The sequence below is a fragment of the Pristiophorus japonicus genome, chromosome 10 (genome assembly GCF_044704955.1).
Source record: "Pristiophorus japonicus isolate sPriJap1 chromosome 10, sPriJap1.hap1, whole genome shotgun sequence".
NCBI classification, from domain to species: domain Eukaryota; kingdom Metazoa; phylum Chordata; class Chondrichthyes; family Pristiophoridae; genus Pristiophorus; species Pristiophorus japonicus.
In genome coordinates, this window is record NC_091986.1 from 147254739 (window position 1) to 147272242 (window position 17504).

At 48.5% G+C, this 17504-nt stretch overlaps 1 protein-coding gene across 1 annotated transcript in view; it reads right to left on the reverse strand.

Annotated features, from left to right (window-relative positions):
• The window catches only part of gucy1a2 (guanylate cyclase 1, soluble, alpha 2), a 308256-nt gene that overhangs the window by 64993 nt on the left and 225759 nt on the right, over nt 1-17504 (reverse strand). The window lies entirely within an intron of this gene.

Consider the following 17504-nt stretch of genomic DNA (forward strand, 5'->3'; position numbering starts at 1 on the left):
ATGAGCGAATACGGCACAATGCCATTTATGTTTGTCAGGGATACTCATCTCAGATTGGGTTAAGGGTCATGGCACAGGACAATGCAGATATCTTTGCATATCTGATCCCTGCTATACCTAGGAGCACTTGATGCATCTGCTAGGTGCAAAATTAAATAGTTATATTGCGGCATTGTCCGATCTTGTTTAGATGTTTCCTAATACCCCAAAATAAACTTGAATAATACTTTTAACATACCCAAAACATATATAAAAGCTATAAATGCAAATCTTAGTTTGACTGCTTCATAGTTGTCTTTATAGAAATGCAAATTTGTATTTTCCATATTTACATTCGTCAATTAAATTATATCTTACAATAGAATCAGTTTAAACCTTTTGAACCCGATATTCCACTGGGCCACTTTCCCCAATTTTGCACTGCCGAGCCGCTACTTCCGTCTGCCAACCCCCTCTAGTGTGGACCCCACCGTAAAACATGCAGGGGGTCATTTTAACCGAATCGATCCAACAGGAAACTTCCAGGATTGGATCAGTCGCCTGTTTTACACGCTTGGGCAGAGTGTAAAATGGTCAGCCGATCCAATCATAGAAACATAGAAACATAGAAAATAGGTGCAGGAGTAGGCCATTCAGCCCTTCGAGCCTGCACCACCATGCAATATGATCATGGCTGATCATGCAACTTCAGTACCCCATTCCTGCTTTCTCTCCATACCCTTTGATCCCTTTAGCCATAAGGGCCATATCTAACTCCCTTTTGAATATATCTAATGAACTGGCCTCAACAACTTTCTGTGGTAGCGAATTCCACAGGTTCACAATTCTCTGAGTGAAGATGTTTCTCCTCATCTCCTAACTGGCTTACCCCTTATCCTTAGACTGTGACCCCTGGTTCTGGACTTCCCCAACATCGGGAACATTCTTCCTGCATCTAACCTGTCCAATCCCGTCAGAATTTTATATGTTTCTATGAGATCCCCTCTCATCCTTCTAAATTCCAGTGAATATAAGCCTAGTCGATTCAGTCTTTCTTCATATGTCAGTCCTACCATCCCGGAAATCAGTCTGGTGAACCTTCGCTGCACTACCTCAATAGCAAGAATGCCCTTCCTCAGATTAGGAGACCAAAACTGTACACAATATTCAAGATGTGGCCTCACCAAAGCCCTGTACAACTGCAGTAAGACCTCCCTGCTCTGATACTCAAATTCTCTCGCTATGAAGGCCAACATGCCATTTGCCTTCTTCACGTCCTGCTGTACCTGCATGCCAACTTTCAATGACTGATGTACCATGACACCCAGGTCTCGTTGCACCTCCCCTTTTCCTAATCTGTCACCATTCAGATATTATTCTGCCTCCCTGTTTTTGATCTCGTCAGGTTGGTTAGGTTAAATTACCCAGGGTCAACTCATTTAACTATCCATTGGTGTTCGCAACTCCAATGTAACATGGAAGTATGGCACTAGAGGATTAAAAAATTGTCATATCGCAACCTTTAGAAAGCCTAGAATGGTTGAAGATATACAGCAGCAGTTTGGGGAGTTATACAGCAGTAGATAATTATATGGTTTAAAAGACAAAGTAGATTGTCAGGTAGCTGTAATAGATGGATCATGCGAGATTTTACAAAACTTTTAAAGCATATTTGTAAAGGGAAGAACAACCAAACAAAGGAGCAGGGCATTGGAAGAAGAGCACATATTACTGAGGCCAATCTATAGATACATCTAGAACAAAAGCAGCAAAGAAGAGAAAGAATGCTTGGTGCCGATTGGAGTAACCTAAGACAAATGTTTTGCGTGTCTTTAGAAGAGGTGGCTGTGGCATTCAGTGTCACCTGTTTCATCCCTAGAATTGCAGACCAGTGCCAGAAAAAAAATCAATGAATTGACCAGTTGACAGACCTCCCTTTTATGCCTTAAGTACCATGCAAAACAGCACACTGTTCACCCTCTAAAATGCAGAGTCACCCTTCACACTGCACTGTGGTTAAGGGCTTCACTGACTCTGTATCTGAAAAGATGTGTTTCTATTTCCCTAACAGGAATTTCTTGCGCCCAGAAACTATACCCTTCCTTCACTTTATAAGGGTAATATCAGCAGATCTATAATCTCAGCTGCCTGATGCCACCTGGGAAACATCACACACATGCTATCTTTCACTTAAAGCACTTATAGGGAGAAATTCGGTCGCGCCTCTGTTGCGGCGCTAATCCAGGCGGGGCGGTACTTTTAACGCCTCAAAAAAGTTTGCGCCTCCCGCCCAGAAATTCATCAGAATCAGTCGAAGAGCTGATAGGGGCGCTATATCAGCCATTGCACAACAGAACTGGGCGGGGGCGATGCCGAAAGTTTGGTCGGTACATTTTGGCGACCCATTGCGCATGTGCCGAACTCTGATTCAGATCCCGGAAAAGTCCGAGTTTTAAAGGCGCGTCAAGGTAAGGCAGCGCAGGAGCAGCTCCAGCTCCACTGCATCTTCAGAGCGCCAAAATGGAGGAGCAAGAAGAACCCCAACAATCTCCCCGCTTCTCGCCCACAGTCCTTGATACCTTGCTGGAGGCAGTGGAGAGTCACTGAAATGCCCTCCAGCCTGCAGGGGGCTGAAGGCTACCACCTAGGGTTCTGACAAAGCTCTGGAGGGAGGTGGCTGAGCACGTTACAGCCCGGAACACGGTGGCCACAACAGCGATGCAATGTCACAATAAATTCAATGTCCTTACTAGGGTCGTCAGGGTGAGTACCCTTTCCATTCACCTTCCAATGCCTTCATGTTAACCTCACTGTCTCACGCAATGTAAAGACTTTGCAGTGCCTACCCCTTCTCTCTGTCTACCAGGCCATGCTCCTCCTTGTGAAGCCAGCCTGAGACCTCTCCATTGCCTCACCAACATGCCCTGACGATCCAAGCATCTCTCACCTTCTAGGTCCTTACTCAGCCTGACCCCACATACCAGCACCTTTCAACTCTTCATGTGCGGTCACAGTCCTGAGCCTCATACTTACTGGTAGTTGCTTGTTCCCCAGACCCACCATTCACACATCCACTGTGCGATGCCACACAGGATGAATGCAATGCACACTTCATCATATTACTCATGAGTACCCTACTGCACAGACATGTGGCACACCAGCTCCTACACAGCCGCTAACAGCTTTTTGTTAGCGTCAAACTCACGCACAATATGTGTGAGCTACATCGTAGAGACAGAGGTGAGCCCTACCTCCAGGATCTCACCGAGGTGGAGGACTGAGTGCCCGCCCTCATGGGCGCTGCTGTCATGGTGGTGGAGGGCAGGGAGGCAGAGCCCCCGCTCGACAGTGACGGTATGTGGATGAGATGGGCGTTTTGTGTGAGTCCCCTTAGCCTTGATGCCACATGCCTTACAACATGTTGCAACCAAAATAACGATGCCCCCCCCCCTCCTTCTTGCCTTCCTGCCCCCTCCCTAGCTGATAACCGCAGTTCTGTTGCTTTGTGCTTACAGATGATGAGCCAGAAGAGCGGCTGCCTGCCCATCAGCCGACATCTTCAGACGACGGGGAAGATGAGGAGGAGGAGGTGGAGAGCAGTGTGCCGTGACAGGGCGAGATGTCCTCATTGGGAGCGAGTGGGGAGACAACCTCGATGGAAGAGGCCGTCTTCCCGGGGTTGCATGAAGCTGAGGCTCCTGGCCCCAGTGGCCTGCAGCAACACCCAGCGCGAGGGAAAGTCGGGGGCCAGCTCGCCAGAGGGTAAGTCAGCCTATAACTCCTGCTCACAGACAAGCAGATGAGCATCTGGACTTGGAGGCTATGTCCAGGGAGTCAATGCAGATGCACCGCGAGCTAATGGGTGCATTGGCGAGGATCCCGAGCGTGGATGCACTTGCTTTGAGTGCAGTGGAGACCATCTCAACGTTTGTATCTGCGTCTCAGAAGCCCAGGAAAGCAAAGAGGGAGCATAAAAAATATTGGGAAGTAAAATGAAGGAAAACCCAAAAATGTTTTATAAATATATTAAGAGAAATAGGATAAATAAAGAAAAGGTAGGGCCTATTAGAGACCATGAGGGTAATCTGTGTGTGGAGGCGGAAGATGTGAGTATAGTTCTTAACGAATACTTTGCGTCTGTTTTCATAAAAGAGAGGGGCGATGCAGACACTACTATCGAGGAGAAGTGTGAAATATTAGATGAAATAAACATAGTGAGACATGAGGTATTGAGGGGTTTAGCAGCTTTGAAAGTGGATAAGTCCCCAGGCCTGGATGAAATGTATCCCAGGCTGTTAAGCGAAGTAAAAGAGGAAATAGCAGAGGCTTTGACGATCATTTTCCAATCCTCTCTGGCTTCAGGTGTGGTGCCAGAGGACTGGAGGACTGCTAATGTTGTACCTTTGTTTAAGAAGGGAGAAGGGGATAGACTGAGTAATTACAGGCCAGTCAGCCTAACCTCAGTGGTTGGAAAATTAATGGAAAAAGTCCTGAAGGACAGGATAAATCTTCACTTAGAAAGACATGGATTAATTAAGGACAGTCATCACGGATTTGTTAAGTGAAGGTCATGTCTGAGTAACTTGATTGAATTTTTCGAGAAGGTAACCAGGATGGTCGATAAAGGCAAAGCGTATAATGTGGTGTATATGGATTTTAGCAAAGCTTTTTATAAGATCCCACATGGCAGACTGGTCACAAAAGTAAAAGTCCATGGGATCCAGGGCAAAGTGGCAAGTTGGATCCAAAATTGGCTCAGAGGCAGGAAGCAAAGGGTAATGGTTGATAGGTGATTTTGTGACTGGAAGGATGTTTTCAGTGGGGTTCCGCAGGGCTCAGTACTCGGTCCCTTACTTTTTGTGATATACATCAATGATCTAGAGTTAAATATAGGGGGTACGATTAAGCAGTTTGCAGATGATACTAAAATCAGCTGTGTGGTTGATAATGAAGAAGAAAGCTGCAGACTGCAGGAAAATATCAATCAATTGGGCAGAACAGTGGCAAATGGAATTTAATCCAGAGCAGTGTGAGGTGATGCATTTCTGGAGGACAAAAAAGGAAAGGGAATACACATTAAATGATAGGACACTGAGAAGTGTAGAGGAATAAAGGGACCTTGGAGTGCATGTCCACAGATCCCTGAAAGTAGTGGGTCAGGTAGATAAGGTGGTTAAGAAGGCATACGGAATGCTTGCCTTTATTAGCCAAGGCATAGAATACAAGAGCAGGGGTTTATGCTTGAACTGTATAAAACACTGGCTAGGCCACAGCTGGAGTACTGTGTGAAGTTCTCATCACCGCATTACAGGAAGGACGTGATTGCACTGGAGAGTGTGCAGAGGAGATTTACGAGGATGTTGCCGGAGTGTGGAGAATCGAAGCTATGAGGACAGATTGGATAGGCTGGATTTGTTTTCATTGGAACAGAGGAGGCTGAGGGGAGATCTCATTGAAGTGTATAAAATTATGAGGGGCCTAGATATAGTGGATAGAAAGGGCCTATTTCCCTTAGCAGAGAGGTCAACAACCAGGGGGCATAAATTTAAAGTAATTGGTAGAAGGTTTAGAGGGGATTTGAGGGGACATTTTTTCACGCAGAGGGTTGTGCATGAAAACTGGAACTCACTCCCTGAAAGATTGATAGAGGCAGAAACCCTCACCACATTTAAAAATTACTTGGATGTACACCTGATGTGCCGTAACCTGCAGGGTTACCGACCTAGAACTGGAAAGTGGATTAGGCTGGATAGCTTCTTGTTGGCCAGCATGGACATGATGGGCCGAAATGGCCTCCTTCCATGCTGTAAACTTCTATGATTCTATGATTCTATGATCTGTTGCGTTTTTTGAAGGGGCGGGTGCTCCATTTTGTTTTATTGGAGGATGTGGGGTTTTGGGGTTGTTTGAGGCATGTTTGCCAAATGAAATGCTCGTTGAACTGTTTCCTTCAGCCGCTGGTATCTGGCTGTTCAGTTGTGATGGAGATGTGGCATTATCGTGGCACAATGCGCGGTCATTCTTAGCTGCATCCCTCAGCTACCTCCATGTAAGTGAAGCGCTCCCATATGAGCCGCTGCCGAATAGCCATGGCGCTGCCAACATTGGCACACTGCCTCCTCTGTGGCTGCTGCTGGTCCCCGTCGAGTTGCTGAAGATACAGGGCATCACCAGGACGCTGTTCCTCTTCCTCCTCCTCCTCTTCCTCCTCCTCCTCCTCCTCCTGAGGTGGGCCTATCACAGGCCCTCATGATGGCCATGTTGTGCAGCATGCAGCACACCACAATGACTACTGAGACCTGTTGAGGAGAATATTGAAGGCTGCCTCCAGAGCAGTCCAAGCACTGAAATCGCTGCTTCAGCACCCTATTGTTTGCTCGATGATATTGCTGGTGGTGGCATGGCTCTCATTGTAATGTTCCTCCGGCTGTGTGGTGGGGTTGCGGAGGGGGTTCATTAGCCAGGTGGCGAGGCCATATCCTTTGTCCTCAAGCAGCCAGCCTCGGCCTTCCTGTGGTGGCTGAAACACTCACGGAACAGGGCCCTACCGGAGGATAAACTGAGGCTAAAGACAACCGAAAATCCATCCCCATATCTTGTTATAGGAGAGCAATATCCACAAAATGTAGAGCAGTGTTATATATGTAAACTTGTATTTACTCTGTACAGTCACCAGAGGGCTCATCCCCTGGAGTCTCAAGGGATCCCATAATCCTTTGGGAGCACAGGTATTTAAGGAGGCCTCACAGGTTGGAGAGGCACGCTGTAATAAGGTCACACTTTACTTTGAGCTCACAGTGTTCAGTCTGACTCTTTCTCCATACTTAACAAGCAGTAACGGAGTAGCCCTGATATTAGAGAACTCACCCGGGACCGGGACCTAGAGCTGATGAGAAGGCCCCCTACACAAGCAGTAGGAATGATGAGTTAATACAGGTTAGTGGGTGCACATCTAGACCGTCAACATGGCAACCCCGTGGATCAGCACACAACTAAAAGCTTCCACACCCTTCTCTGTCTCCTTAATCCCAAAGGAAAATCATAATGCAGTCAAGCAGAGTCAGCATGGTTTTATGAAAAGGAAATCATGTTTGACAAGTTTGCTGGAGTTCTTTGAGGATGTAACGAGCAGGGTGGATAAGGGGGAACAGTGGATGTAGTGTATTTGGATTTCCAGAAGGCATTTGATAAGGTGCCATGCAACAGGTTACTGCACAAAATAAGAGCTCACAGGGTTGGGAGTAATATATTAGCATGGTCAGAAGATTGGATAACTAACAGAAAACAGAGAGTCGTGGTGAATGGATCATTTTCAGATTGGCAAACGGTAACTTGTGGAGTGCCACAGGGATCGGTGCTGGGCCCTCAACTATTTACAATCTATGTTAATGACTTGGATGAAGGGACCGAGTGTAATGTAGCCAAGTTTGCTAATGATACAAAGATGGGTGGGAAAGTAAGTTGTGAGGAGGTCACAAAGAATCTGCAAAGGGATATAAACAGGCTAAGTGAGTGGGTAAACATTTTGCAGATGGAGTATAATATGGGAAAGTATGAGGTTATCCACTTTGGCAGGCCATTATTATTTAAATGGAGAGAGATTACAAAATGCTGCAGTACAGAGGGACCTGGGGGTCCTTGTGCATGAAACACAAAAAGTTAATATGCAGGTACAAGTAATCAGGAAGGCAAATGGAATGTTGGCCTTTATAGCAAGGGGGATAGAGTATAAAAGCAAAGAAGTCCTGCTACAACTGTACAGGGTATTGGTGAGACCACAGTTTTGGTCTCCTTATTTAAGTAGGGATACACTTGCATTGGAGGCTGCTCAGAGAAGGTTCACTAGGTTGATTCCGTAGATGAAGGGGTTCACTTATGAAGAAAGGTTGAGCAGGTTGGGCCTATACTCTTTGGAGTTTAAAAGAATGAGGGGGCTCGATAAGGTAGATGGAGAGAGGTTTCCACTCATGGGGGAATCTAGAACTCGGGGGCATGGTTTATGAATAAGGGGTCACCCATTTAGAATCCCCAAACCTCCGATGCAATTTCCCGGGACGCGGTAGCGCCCCTTTCCCCAGGCGAAAATGTCATTGCGCCCTGTTAGTGCCACCGGAGGTGCTAATAGGGCTATAAAAAGAAGCAATTTCACCCCCCTAATATACATCCAGCCGCATAACAGCTCCTCTATTTTTCCTTACTTCTAACCAAATGTCTTTGAACCCTTAAGTGCATCATTCTTGCCTAATGCTATAACAGTATCTTTGCTCCATAATGCCACCATCACCAGCCAGTGCCCCCCACCCACTCTTTTTGTCCCTTCCCTATCTTTCCTGACTACATTGTAGCCAGGAATTATGGCCCAGCAATTCGAGTAATGACTGCCCACAAAAAGAATGAAGCAGCAACGGTATGTTGGTGCTGCCTGCTAATTTGCATGAGCGGAGTGAAGAATCTCATGTGCAATGCGTTCTTTCCGGCACTAACCTCAGGAGGCCGAAGATTGCGTCTGAAGAATCTGTGCTTCACTCTTGGGCAATGTGCTCTGTCGAATCAATTGGTAACAGCTCCTGGGTTTTGCTATCAAGTCTACTGATGGCTGTTGTAGGGTTGGAGCATTGTGCATTGTGGCACATCACATCATCATCATCATAGGCAGTCCCTCGAAATCGAGGAAGACTTGCTTCCATTCTAAAAATGAGTTCTTAGGTGACTGAATAGTCCAATATGGGAATTACAGTCTCTCACAGGTGGGACAGACAGTCGTTGAAGGAAAGGGTGGGTGGGGAGACTGGTTTGCTGCTCGCTCCTTCCGCTGCCTGCGCTTGTTTTCTGCATGCTCTCGGCGATGAGACTCGAGGTGCTCAGCGCCCTCCCGGATGCACTTCCTCCACTTAGGGCGGTCTTTGGCCAGGGACTCCCAGGTGTTGGTGGGGATGTTGCACTTTATCAGGGAGGCTTTGAGAGTGTCCTTGTAACGTTTCCTCCGCCCATCTGGGGCTCATTTGCCGTGTAGGAGTTCCGAGTAGAGCGCTTGCTTTGGGAATCTTGTATCAGGCATGCGAACAATGTGGCCCACGCAACGGAGCTGGTCGAGTGTGGTCAGTGCTTCGATGCTGGAGATGTTGGCCTGATCGAGGACGCTAACATTGGTGTGTCTGTCTTCCCAGGTGATTTGCATGATCTTGCGGAGACATCGTTGGTGGTATTTCTCCAGCGATTTGAGGTGTCTGCGGTATATGGTCCACGTCTCTGAGCCATACAGGAGGGCAGGAGGGCATGGCCCTGTAGACCATGAGCTTGGTGGCAGATTTAAGAGCCTGATCTTCGAACACTCTCTTCCTCAGGCGGCCGAAGGCTGCGCTGGCACACTGGAGGCAGAGTTGAACCTCGTCATCGATGTCTGCCCTTGCTGATAATAGGTTCCCGAGGTATGGAAAGTGGTCCACATTGTCCAGGGCCGTACCGTGGATCCTGATGACTGGGGGCAGTGCTGTGTGGTGGGGTCAGGTTGGTGGAGGACCTTTGTCTTATGGATATTTAGCGTAAGGCCCATGCTTTCATACGCCTCAGTGAAGATGTTGACTATGACTTGATGTTCACAGACGCAAGCGTCGTCCGCGTAATGTAGCTCAACGACAGAGGTTGGGACGGTCTTGGATCTGGCCTGGAGATGACGAAGATTGAACAGCTTCCCACTGGTTCTGTAGTTTAGTTTCCCTCCAGCAGGGAGCTTGTTGAGTGTGAGGTGGAGCATGGCAGCGAGGAAGATCGAGAAGAGCGTTGACACGATGACGCAGACCTGCTTGACCCCAATCTGGATGTGGATTGGGTCTGTGATGGATCCGTTGGTCAGGATCACGGCTTGCACATCATCGTGGAGCAGGCGGAGGATGGTGACAAACTTTTGGGGGTAGCCGAAACTCCATAGTCCCTCGCGGTTGACAGTGTAAAAGCCCTTTGTGTTATGTATTTAACCCTTGGCAACCAGTATCACAACACCACCAGAGGGCCTACCTGTTGGAGTCCCAATGGATCCCAGCATCCCTTTGGAGCACTGTATATAAGCAAGCCACCCACACAGTACCTGCACTCTGGAGTCTAACTAAAGGAGCTAAGGTTGCACTTAGTCATTGCTTACAGTACTCAGTTTTATCCTTTATTATGAGCGTAATAATTGGCGACGAGATAAGGAACAACCGCACGAAAATGCAAAGAACAGTTGGCATCCTGGAGAAGTTCTCAGAAGGGAACGATTGGGAGGCCTTCGTGGAGAGACTCGACCAATACTTCGTGGCCAACGAGCTGGAAGGGGACGAGAACGCTGCCAAATGAAGGGCGATTCTCCTGACCGTCTGTGGGGCAACAACCTATGGCCTCATGAAGAATCTTCTAGATCCGGTAAAGCCAACAACCAAATCCTATGAAGAATTGTGTTCACTGATCCGGGAGCACCTAAATCCTAAGGAAAGTGTTTTGATGGCGAGGTATCAGTTCTACATGTGTCAACGGTCGGAGGGCCAGGAAGTGGCGAGCTACGTCGCCGAACTAAGGCGCCTTGCTGGACATTGCAAATTTGATGGATTCCTAGAACAAATGCTGAGAGACTTTTTTGTGCTTGGCATTGGCCATGAGGTAATCCTTCGCAAAATATTGACTGTTGAAACTCCAAATCTGAGCAAAGCCCTAACGATAGCCCAGGCATTTATGTCCACCAACGATAACACCAAACAAATTTTGCAGCATAAAGAGGTTTCAGCCAGTACTGCGCACAAAGTAACATCGTTTTCGAGCAGGAATATACATGGCAGAACATACACGCCGGCTGCTGCACGACCTCAGATGACCCAGAGTCCGCCATCAATTGTTAATGCGAGGCAATTAACATCTTGTTGACATTGTGGAGGTGATCATCGGGCCCAGCAATGCCGCTTCAAGCATTATGTGTGCAACGGCTGCAGAACAATGGGACACCTCCAACGAATGTGCAGGCGAGCTGCAAACCCTGCAACTCACCACATTGCAGAGGAAGATCGACCCACGGTGGATCAGGCTGAACTAGAGACTCGAACCGAGGAGGCAGAAGTGTACGGGGTGCACACCTTCACCACGAAATATCCACCAATAATGTTAAAAGTTGACCTGAACGGAATTCCAGTATCCATGGAATTGGACACGGGGCGAGTCAGTCTATAATGAGCAAAAAGGCCTTCGACAGGCTGTGATGCAGCAAGGCACACAGGCCCAAGCTCAGCCCCATTCACACCAAGCTAAGGACTTACACCAAAGAACTGATCCCTGTAATTGGCAGTGCAGAAGTCAAAGTCTCGTATGATGGAGCAGTGCACGAACTCCCGCTGTGGATTGTACCAGGGGATGACCCCACACTGTTCGGCAAAAGGTGGCTGGGAAAAATCCATTGGAATTGGGACGACATCCGAATGCTTTCGACCGTCGACAATGCCTCATGTGCCCAGGTTCTGAGCAGATTTCCATCATTGTTCAAGCCAGGCATTGGAAGTTTCTCGGGGGCGAAAGTGCAGACCCATTTGGTTCCCGGTATATGATCCATCCACCGCAAGGCACGGGTGGTACCGTATATGATGCGTGAGAAAGTGGAAATTGAGCTGGACAGGCTGCAGCGAGAAGGCATCATCGTGCCGGTGGAATTCAACGGGTGGGCCAATCCGATTGTCCCGGTACTCAAAGGCGATGGCACGGTCAGAATTTGTGGGGACTATAAAGTAACGATTAACCATTTCTCGCTGCAGGACCAGTACCCGTTACCCAAGGCAGGCGACCTATTTGCGACCCTGGCTGGAGGGAAGACATTCACCAAGTTGGACTTGACATCGGCCGACATGACGCAGGAGCTGGAGAAATCTTCGAAAGGCCTCACCTGCATCAACACGCACAAAGGTCTGTTCATCTATAACAGATGCCCGTTCGGGATTCGGTTGGCCGTGGCAATTTTCCAACAACATATGGAGAGCCTACTAAAGTCGGTTCCTCGCACTGTGGTTTTCTAGGACGACATACTGGTCACAGGTCAGGACACCATCGAACACTTGAAGAATCTGGAAGAGTTTCTAAGTTGGCTAGATTGCGTGGGACTCAGGTTGAAATACTCGAAGTGTGTTTTTCTGGCGCCAGAGGTCAAGTTCTTGGGAAGAAGAATTGCAGCTCACAGCATCAGACCCACCGACACCAAGACGGAGGCCATCAAGAACGCACCGAGACCACAGAACGTGATGGAGCTGCAGTCGTTCCTGGGACTCAACTATTTCGGTAATTTCCTACCTGGGTTAAACACCTTGCTAGAACCCCTACATGTGCTACTGCGCAAGGGAGACGACTGGGTATGGGGGAATTCACAAAAGGCTGCCTTTGAGAAAGCCAGAAATTTGTTATGTTCAAACAAACTGCTTGTTCTGTCTAACCCATGTAAACGATTAGTGCTAGCTTGCGATGCGTCGTCATACGCGGTCGGGTGTGTGTTACAACAGGTTAACGAATTGAGGATTTTGCAATCGGTCGCTTATGCGTACAGAAGTCTGTCCAAGGCCGAAAGCGCCTACAGCATGATTGAAAAAGAAGCTCTGGTGTGCGTTTACAGGGTGAAAAAAATGCACCAATATTTGTTTGGTCTCAAGTTTGAGCTTGAAACTGACCATAAGCCGTTCATATCGCTGTTCTCAGAGAGCAAAGGGATTAACACCAATGCCTCTGCCCGCATCCAAAGGTGGGTGCTCACACTGTCGGCATACAACTATGTAATCCACCACAGACTGGGCACAGAGAACTGCGCTGATGCTCTCAGTCGGCTACCATTGCCCACCACTGGTATGGAAATGGCACAGCCTGCAGACTTGCTCATGGTGATGGATGCATTCGAAAATGAAAAGTCACCTGTTATGGCCCGCCAGATCAGGACCTGGACCATCCAGGATCCTTTACTGTCCCTGGTAAAAAACTGCGTCCTCCATGGGAGCTGGTCCAGTGTCCCAGCGGAGATGCAGGAAGCGATTAAGCCGTTCCACAGGCGCAAAGTCGAAATGTCCTTGCAGGCGGACTGTCTCTCGTGGGGCAATCGCGTGGTCCTGCCCGAGAAATGTTCATTCATGACCTACACAGCACCCACCCAGTCATTGTAATGATGAAAGCCATAGCCAGATCCCATGTGTGATGGCCCAGCATCGACTCAGATTTAGAGTCATGCATGCGCCAGTGCAACACTTGCTCTCAACTGAACAATGCACTTAGAGAGGCACCGCTAAGTTTGTGGTCGTGGCCCTCCAAACCATGGTCTAGGATTCACGTTGACTATGCAGGCCCATTTCTAGGCAAAATGTTCTTGGTTGTCGTGTATGTTTATTCAAAACGGATTGAATGTGTAATAATGTCTGTAAGCACATCCACCGCCACCATCGAAAGCCTACGAGCCATGTTTGCCACACACGGCCTGCCTGATGTCCTAGTCAGCGACAATGGGCTGTGTTTCACCAGTGCTGAATTCAAGGAATTCATGACTCGCAATGGGATCAAGAACATCACATCTGCCCTGTTCAAGCCCGCATCCAACAGCCAGGCAGAGCAGGCAGTCCAGACCATCAAGCAAAGCTTGAAACGAGTGTCGGAAGGTTCCCTGCAAACTCAACTGTCCCGAGTCCTGCTCAGCTACTGCACCAGACCCCACTCGCTCACCGGGGTTCCGCCAGCCGAGCTGCTCATGAAAAGGGCGTTCAAAACAAGGCTCTCTCTTGTCCACCCTGATCTCCATGATCACGTCAAGGGCAGGTGGCATCAACAAAGTATGTACCATGACCGCGCAAATTTTTCACACGATATTGAGGTCAATGATCCTGTGTTTGCACTCAATTATGGACATGGTCCTAAATGGCTCGCTGGCACAGTCATAGCCAAAGAAGGGAGTAGGATGTTTCAGGTCAAATTGGCCAATGGACTAACATGCAGAAAGCATTTGGACCAAATCAAATTGCGGTTCACCAACAGATATGAGCAGCCCAGTGAAGAACCAACCAACTCACCCACACTTGCATTTGTACCGAAACGATCGACAAGGGAGCGAAAAGCCTCAGATCGTCTCATTGTGTAAATAAGTGTACTATTGACTTTACGAGGGAGTGATGTTATGTATTTAACCCTTGGAAACCTGTATCACACCACCACCAGAGGGCCTACCTGTTGGAGTCCCTTGGGAGCACTGTATATAAGCAGGCCACCGATGTGGTACCTGCACTCTGGAATCTAATTAGATGAGTTAGATGAGGTCCTTACTACTCGGGGGATCAAGGGGTATGGCGAGAAAGCAGGAATGGGGTACTGAAGTTGAATGTTCAGCCATGAACTCATTGAATGGCGGTGCAGGCTAGAAGGGCCGAATGGCCTACTCCTGCACCTATTTTCTATGTTTCTATGTAATTAAAGGAGCTAAGGTCACACTTACTCATTGCTTACAGTACTCAGTTTCATCCTTTATTATGAGCGTTACACTTTGTACGGTCAAAGAAGGTCATGTACAAGGGTCGGTGGTGTTCCCTGCATTTTTCTTGCAGCTGTCGCGCCGTAAAGATCATGTCCGTTGTACCCCATAGTGGACGAAATCCGCTCTGTGACTCCGGGAGTAACTCCTCAGCCGCAGGGAGAAGACGGTTCAGGAGGACTCTAGCGATGACTTCCCCCATGGCTGATAACAGGGAGATTCCTCTGTAGTTGCTCCATTCGGACTTGTCCCCTTTTTTAAAGATGGTCACGATTACTGCATCTCTGAGATCTCCCGGCGTGCTCTCCTCCTTCCAGATGGGAAGGCACATCACAATGCATCTGTTTTCCCATGGCTCCCCTCTTAATTTCGCAGGCATATGTCTGCATCTTCTGTGGGGTCCACAAATGGGTGCCAGACTGCCTGGCATTCCCACCTTCACTGGCTGTCATACCTCCAACGATCTTTCACCCAGATGGTTGCGTCGGAGAGGTTTTTGCTCCACCATGGTGCTGGAGGGAGAGGAGGGGGATGAGAATGTGCAGTCTTACAGCTAGCAGTGATAGTGCACTCTCTTCTTCTTCGGCAATCCCCTGGAGTATGACTTGCTTCCAAACTAAAAAGAGTACTAAGGTGACTGATGAGACAGTCTCTGTCACAGGTGGGGCAGACGGTGGTTGGAGGGACGGGTGCGTGGGATGCTTGATTTGTCTTACATTCCTTTTGCTTTTTGTGTTTGGCTTCCACGTGCTCCTGGTGAAGAGATTCGAAGTGTTCAGTGCCTTCTCCACTTTGAGTGGTCTTGGGTCAGGGATTCCCAAGAGTCGGTGGGGAGGTTGCATTTTTTCAAGGAGGCATTGAGGGTGTCCTTAAATCGTTTTCTCTGCCCTCCTGGGGGTCGTTTGCCATGAGGTAGTTCGGAGTAGAGTGCTTGTTTTGAGAGTCTAGTATCGGGCATGCGGACAATGTGGCCCGTACATCAGAGCTGATCGAGTGTGGTCAATGCCACGATGCTGGGGATGTTGACCTGAGAGAGAACGCTGACATTGGTGCTCCTATCCTGCCAATGAATTTGCAGGATTTTGCAGAGGCAGCGTTGGTGGTACTTCTCCAGTGATTTGAGGTGCCTACTGTACGTAGTCCATGGGCTAGAACCTCCACTTTCTTTGCATGCTTAATGCCGACTTAACACCCATTTTACCGCTGAACTGACGTATAACGGCCATATATTACCCATTTTGGCACAAAATGGAAACTGGCGGGCATTTTTCAGAAACTTATCGCCAAGCGTTACTTTCCCCATGTGCATAACGCCGAGATTCAATATTAACGCCCGCCCACTTGTTTTTGTCGTAAAGAGCATATTTACCAAAACTAGCGGCCATGAGATCGCCCAGCGCCAATTTCACCACCTCGCACATATATCGCCCACAATATCGCTCGCTCAAAACACCGCCCACAAAAAGTGGAACTAACCGGAGCGACTCACAGCGTTATGGACACCATGTTGTAGATCACATGTCGCGTCCTTTAAAAGGTTGCTGTGCTTCAACTTCGGCAGAGTTTGGATGTACTTTGCAGGTCGTTGGAGTTGATGTGAACATCTGTAAAAATATCTTGAGCATACTGTGACCGATTGGAATTGAATAGGTGTCTTCATCAGGACATTCGTTGATTGTGACCAATCGGTGGAAAACAGAGAGCTACTGCAATGGGGCCTGTCCTTTCTCACCCTCTCATGGTGACCAAATACATGCAGCAGACTCGACATCGGCGAAGGAACGCTCCACTGCATTATGTGCCCAATGTACGAATTGACAGACTGATGAGGAGGACCTGAAATTACACCCCCAGCAAGTACAAGGAGAAGCATTCTTACCTCGACTTGCCCGACACCGCCTGTCTTCGGAGACTGCGCTTCCACAAAGAGGTTATCACGAGGTATGCCAGCTGATAAGGGCAGATCTGCAGCCTGCCAGCACCATCAGAACTGCACAGTCCATCGAGGTCAAAGTCACCGCGGTACTGTCGTTCTATGCCTCGGGATATTTTCAGGCCACAGCTGACGACATTTGCGGACTTTCTCAGCATGCCACACATCGCTGCATTAAACAGGACGCTGAAGCCCTGTAAGCACGCAGGAGGGACTTGATCAGCTTCCCTATGATCAGGGAGGCAGAGAGTGAGAGGGCTCGAGGATTCTCCAGAAATACAAACTTCCCCAAGGTGCAGGGAGCAATAGACTGTACGCACATCGCGATGCGGGCACCTTTTCAGGATGCTGAGGTTTTCAGGAACCGCAAGGGATTCCACTCCCTGAATGTCCAACTGGTTGTCGACCACCAGCAAATTATACTGGCAGTGAATGCTCAATTTCCGGGCAGGATCCACGATGCTCATATCCTGCATGAGAGCACTGTATCTGACTTGTTTAACAATGAGCCACAAGGTCAATGCTGGATGCTTGGTGACAAAGGATATGGCCTCGCCACCTGGCTGATGACCCCCCTGCGTAACACCCACACCGAGGCCGAGAGGCGATACAACAAAAGCAACAGAGCAACTCGCAATATCATGGAGAAAACCATTGGAGTGCTGATGCAGCGCTTTACATGCCTGGACCACTCAGGAGGCAAGCTCTAATACTACCCTGGGCTGGTAGCTCAATTTGTAGTGGTGTGCTCCATGCTACACAACTTGGCTATCAGGAGGGGACAAGAATTGCCTGATGAGTCTGACAGTCCACCTCACCAGAGAGAGGAAGAGGAGGACGAGGAGGCAGACGCTGACATCGGCCCAGACAATCAGGCTGACGCTGAAGCCATGCCCCCGCCTCCTGTAGACCGCATGAAAGGGCCCATGGTGGCATGATAGCTGCAAGAGCCTTACGTCAGGAGCTCATCAATGATTGCTTTGCCTGAAAGGACGTTGGTGTTATTTACAAGACTGACACACTGCTGGGTGTGCAGGTCATACATCAATGGTGGGCATCACCTTGGTGAGGGTTAAAGTTTAAGTTGATTGA